The sequence below is a fragment of the Procambarus clarkii genome, chromosome 10, assembly GCF_040958095.1.
Source record: "Procambarus clarkii isolate CNS0578487 chromosome 10, FALCON_Pclarkii_2.0, whole genome shotgun sequence".
NCBI classification, from domain to species: domain Eukaryota; kingdom Metazoa; phylum Arthropoda; class Malacostraca; order Decapoda; family Cambaridae; genus Procambarus; species Procambarus clarkii.
The window spans coordinates 33,891,420-33,897,655 of record NC_091159.1 but is presented as its reverse complement, the minus strand read 5'-3'; positions in this window follow the sequence as shown (position 1 = coordinate 33,897,655).

Sequence of the window (6,236 nt, the reverse complement as noted above, 5' to 3'; positions counted from 1 at the left end):
AGGTTATTGAGTCAATCAGGAGGTTATTGAGTCAATCAGGAGGTTATTGAGTCAATCAGGAGGTTATTGAGTCAATCAGGAGGTTATTGAGTCAATCAGGAGGTTATTGAGTCAATCAGGAGGTTATTGAGTCAATCAGGAGGTTATTGAGTCAATCAGTGGTTTGTGCAAAGTGGAGAGCAGGTGGATAGGGGTAAGTGGGTCATTTAATTATATTTTTTACTTGTATGAGTGGAATGATTCGATACAATTATCGCTGCTTGAGATCTCACAACTGGACGAGGCGACAGCGCTACGATGGGGGCTTTGTGCATGGTGTGTAGATGAGCGGTTCTCATGTGTGTGTGTGTGCTTGTGGGGGATGAGCTCTCCTATGAGTTCTTTGATGAGAGAGAGAGAGAGAGAGAGAGAGAGAGAGAGAGAGAGAGAGAGAGAGAGAGAGAGAGAGAGAGAGAGAGAGAGAGAGAGAGAGAGAGAGAGAGAGAGAGAGAGAGAGAGAGAGTGAGAGAGAGAGAGAGAGAGAGAGAGAGAGAGAGAGAGAGAGAGAGAGAGAGAGAGAGAGAGAGAGAGAGAGAGAGAGAGAGAGAGAGAGAGAGACAGACAGAGAGAGAGGGGGGGGGGAGGGGGGGTAGGTAAGCACGTACGTACAGAAACACTACGCACATGTGCACGCGACGTGTGGTTAACAGAGCACATCACACGGGCTACTCAACGCTACCCAGTACCCGTCCTACCCAGCCACACACACCTGGGTATACGTGCCAGGTGTGGCCCCGAGCCAGGTGTCCCCCGAGCCAGGTGTTAACTCTGGCCCCGCACATGCTCACGCTCACCAATTCATGAGGGAAGAACTAGACCTATTTTAAGTAACGTAACAGCTGGTGTCATCCCCACGCGCGTAAAGTTGTAGGAGATAAAACAGACATTTCCAAGTTCTTCGAGACGTGGGTAGACATTAATGTTCTAGGAGACAGGCATCTCAAGCGTTTAGGCCTCTTGCGGGTGCTTTTATGGAGCGCGGCTAATGCATTTTAAGTTTTGAATGATGCTATTGATCAATTGTTAAGTTTGAATGACTATAGATACATTTTGAGTTTTGACTGGTGCAATAGACCCATTTAAAGTTTTGAATGAAAATACAGACCTATTTTAAGTTTTGAATAAAGCTATATACCCCCACTTTAAATTTCGAATGAAGCACTAGACCCATTTAATGCCTTAGAAGTATTCCCAAGACATACTCAAAGACCTTGATTAAAGGATGGACATAAGAAACTCACTTCCGTGGGAGTACAGTGGACACCGGATAAACAGGCCCCCCCCCCCCATCCATCCAGGAGGTCAGGTGGTATGTGTGACCTCTCAGGGTCACACAGCTAGCAGTCATCCCTTGCAATGAAAACTGCTGAATCCAATCCACTCTTTTGCACTGAGGACCATGTGTTGATTTTTTAAATAAATATTTTATAAGTAATGTTGTATGCTTAATCCTCGCTACTATATTGTACAATGACATCCCATTAACGCTATGTATCAGTGAGAAGCCCATTAGGAGCCGTGACGAGGATTTGAACCTTTGCTTGGCAGTATCCAGAACATAGGTTCGAATCCACCTCAATACTTATACTGATGATTCTTATACTGATTTTCTGATAACAAATATTTTAATAAATAGATAATGAGATTGGAATATTCTAAGTAGTCGCAAAATTTGTCTATAAATTAGAATATCTGTCTATTAGGCCAGACGCCTTGAGCTAGCTTCACTCATTTTTTTTCCAGTAATTGCTGTTGGTTACGTGCCCAACATGGGCAGATCGGGGTTGGTGTTAAGTGAAAAAAAATTGCCAAGTGATATTGCGCCAACGTCACCCTTACGAAAATCTCGCAAGAAAAACCTCATGAACACACAATATATGAATATAAAATTGTAATTTCATCTTTCTTTCAAATTCTTTCATCTTTATTCTCTGACCGCTTAATCCTTTTTTACTATTCTAAGCTAAGCTATACCTGTTTCTGGTCAATTCTTTCCCTAGGGATGGGTTGGTCAGGTTCCAGGTGTTGACCTGTACCCTCCCTCTCTTTCCTCTAGTAAGTCTGGTGTTGACAACGGCTTTAATCAGCCCGAAACGTATACTTCCTTTCACATTTCTCTGTGGATTTTCCGCATTAAAATGATCAGTATTTTGTGATCGTCAATATTATATATATATATATATATATATATATATATATATATATATATATATATATATATATATATATATATATATATATATATATATATATATATATATATATACATATATATATATATATATATATATATATATATATATATATATATATATATATATATATATATATATATATATATATATATATATATATATATGGGGGGGGGGGCAGTTTCCGGCGGTACCTAGAATAGTCTGTCTATTCCCCGACCGCCCATTCCACCCCCTCTTCATTTCCATCTCCTGCACATCCCCTTTTCCCCCCACCCCCCTTTCCCTCTTCCCTCCCTTCTCCTCTTTCTTCCCTCATCCCTGCCCCTTTCACACCTCTCCCCTCTCCCCCCCCCTTTTACTCTCATCTCCCCTATTCTTTTCATTTGTCCCCTCTCGTCTTACCCCCTTTACCACCATTTCCCTACCCTCCTTCCTCTCCCCTCCAGCCTCGAACAGTCAAACATGTCCTTTCTCTTCCCCCTCCCCATCTCCCCCCCTTGACTTCCCCCCCCCTAGCCTCCATCCCGAAGGTCCCCACTCTTCACCTCCTGCTTCCCTCAACCTCAAAAACCCCTGAAATAACTGTATGTTTCTCTCAGATTGCTGTTTTCTCTCGTGTTTCTCTCATTTTTTTATTAATATATGAGGTACATCTGCATTAGTGCAGCTACCCGAGACTATATGAAGTGGAGTACAGTGTGTCAAAAACCTAACTAGGTGATGATAAAAAATTCCCATCACACAGGATGGTTAGTCATACAGAGGCATGTGATGGGCAGTCTGCACTGGCAGACTCCGGATGTATTTTGAGGATATCATCAACACAAGATTGAATAAGGTAGCAGTGGTAATACAAGTCCCCATCTCGCAGGATGGTTAGTCATACAGAGCCATGTGTTTAGTAGCCTGCACTGGCAAATTTTGGGTACACTGTGAGGATATCTTCAAGAATACGAGAGTGAATAAAGTATATTATTTTTTTATTATTAACATATTAGGTACATCTGCATTAGTGCAGCTACCCTAGACTATATGAAGTGGAGTACAGTGTGTCAAAAAGAAGCTAACTAGGTGATGCTAAAAAATCCCCATCACACAGGATGGTTAGTCATACAGAGGCATGTGATAAGCGGTCTGCACTGGCAGACTCCGGATGCATTTTGAGAATATCAACACCACAAGATTGAATAAGGTAGCAGTGGTAATACAAGTCCCCATCTCGCAGGATGGTTAGTCATACAGAGCCATGTGTTTAATAGCCTGCACTGGCAAATTTTGGGTATACTGTGAGGATATCTTCAAGAATACGAGAGTGAATAAAGTAATTGCAAAGCTCCAGGTACCTCATGCCAACTGGTCTGAAAGGTCTAATAACTGGGCATTCAGTGATGTAGTGCGGGAGATCATGCCGTAGTTCCTGCTCACAGAGTTTGCAACTGGAGTGCTCAGGATTGGGAGACCCGTCACCTGCAGCCACCTGCCACAGGTAACGGTAACCCAACCTGATCCTTGCAACCACTGTGTCGCATAGTCTAGTGTACGTTTTGTGCTGTCCATAGATGTAGGTTTCAGATCTGAACAAATCATAGCTTTTTATACTAGTACTTTCAGGTCGTTGGGAGTCAGTAAGTTCTTTCCTATCAGATCTGAATGTTTGGATCAATGCAGTTTTGACAGCAGAGATGGGGATACCTAGATCTAATTCAACTTCAAACTTGTTACACGCTAATTTGGCTGCAATGTCTGTCTCATTATGATGGGTTATATTTATGTGTGAAGGTATCCATACAAAGGAGATTCGAGACCCTTTACTCTGTGCATCAATTAGGTCATTTATAATTGGGAGTATGAGGTTCTTGCTGTCGATCTTCCAAGAGAAGTTTTCGATTGCTTGAAGAGCAGACTTTGAATCGCAGAATATTATTCCTCCTCCAATGTTTTTTAATGTGCTGGTTGCTAAATGTAATGCTGCTAGTTCTGCTTGTGTGGAGGTCAGCCAGTTGTTTAACCTGACACTGACAGTCTTTGTGCAAATATTATTTCTATAAAACCTACAAGCCGCTGCAGTCCGTCCAGTAGAAGACTGGACTGAGCCGTCGGTGTAGACACAGTGCTCGTGAGATCTTAGACTCTCGATGGAGGAGGCAATTGTTTCAAGAGTGACAGCTTTGAGTAGAGCAAGATTCTCATTATCTTTCTTGGTGACAGGTGTGTATGATACTTGAATGGTGGGGTACAGATAAAGAGGAATATCAGAGACAGGTAGATTGCACTTAAAAGGAATGTTAAGTTTAATGAGATTGTAAGCATTGTTTCTCAGCCAATTATCATAAAAGGAGTGAGTTGGTATGTCGGCACCAGTCAAAAGGGTGTTAACAGCACTAAATAATTTGTCTCTGAGCAATGCAGGAGATGTAGGATCTCTCATGACTTTAAGGCAAAAGGTAGTGTTAACTTGCATTATTCTCTCTAGTATGGTTGGAAGCTTCAGTTCTTCCCTCATGTTGATGATTCTTGTGCATCTTGGGGCACCAAGAATTATCCTCATGGCCTCATTCTGTACTACTTCAAGTTTGTCCAACTCAGAGGAGGGGAAATTAATTAAGTGCAGAGCATTATAATCAACGAGAGATCTAACAAACATCATATAGAATAGTCTAGCATATTTAATATTGATACCAATATTCTTACCAGTAAGTGTTCTCAATGGTTTTAGTCTTTCTTTTAACCTACGGTGTAGATCATTTACAATGTCACTGTTAATACCAACTCCAAGGTATTTGTGCTGCCTACACGTTTCAATGTTCTGGTTGTTGACCTTGAAAGCTATAGGGACATGAGTTTTCTCTTTGGGATGGAGAACTCTGGATTTAGTTATAGAGATAACAAGACCGCATTCAATGCTTTTAGCAGCGAATGAATCAAGTAGAGCTTGCAGTCTAGTTTGAATAAAGTAATGCGGAGACAGGGTGTTAAACTCCACGGTAATCACACGCCATATTTTACTAACTCCATGAAAATGGCCTAGGGGTGTTTATAATTGCTAATATTTCTTGAAGCATTTAACTTAGGCCTACCTGAACATGACAGCCTACATTCGTACCGTACCCCAGACCGTTCCCCGTTCTCTGCCAATTAGGGTGAGGCTGGCCCGAAACCTATGACCTCAAACTTTGGACAGACTGACAGACAACTGACATTCTATCTCATTGGTATAGATGTCTCCCTCGCTCTTTTTCTGTCTCTCTGTCTCTTTTTTTCAACTAAGGCTAGGGTTGATAAGGGCTATTAGGTGACGTACCTGGTGAAACTGCAAGTAAGAGCTGTTATGGGACCTCAGTTCATCTGAAGCCTGTTCCTAGAGACTCATTTATTTCAAGAGATTGTACTTTGAAGCTAATTATCACATAGGGAACTATCATATAAGGAACCTGGTGAAATTGCAACCAAGAGCTGTAATCCTACTTCAGCTCACTTGAAACCTACTCCTAGAAACCCATATATTTCACGAGCCTATTATATGCAGTAACAGGAATAAAATTTATTCATTAACAGCATTAGGTAACAATCATATAAGGAACAGGATGAGCTTGTAGCCAACTGTGTGCCAGAGCCTTCATGTGATCTGTTGACCTGATCTCTCGTGTATCAACCTGTGGAGCGAACAAGTTCCATATGCAAGTCAGCCTAGGAATGAATGATTGCTGATGGACTGATGTTCTTGAGAAAGACACTTTTAGCCTGAGACTGTTGAAGATTGAGAGCCTAGTGCTACGGGTGGCAACTACTAGTTGTCCACGGAGTTAGGCCTTCAAGAGTTAGAGCTCAAAACTCACGCGCAGTGATTAGTTTTGTTATAAATTTTGTAAAACTAATCACTGCGCGTGAGTTTTGAGCTCACGTAGCAACACCAACACCAACGTCACGACGGTGTTGCAGGCTTTGATATTCAGACAGTTCACACCAGACTTGGTCAAGACTAGAAATGAGTCATCTTGCACT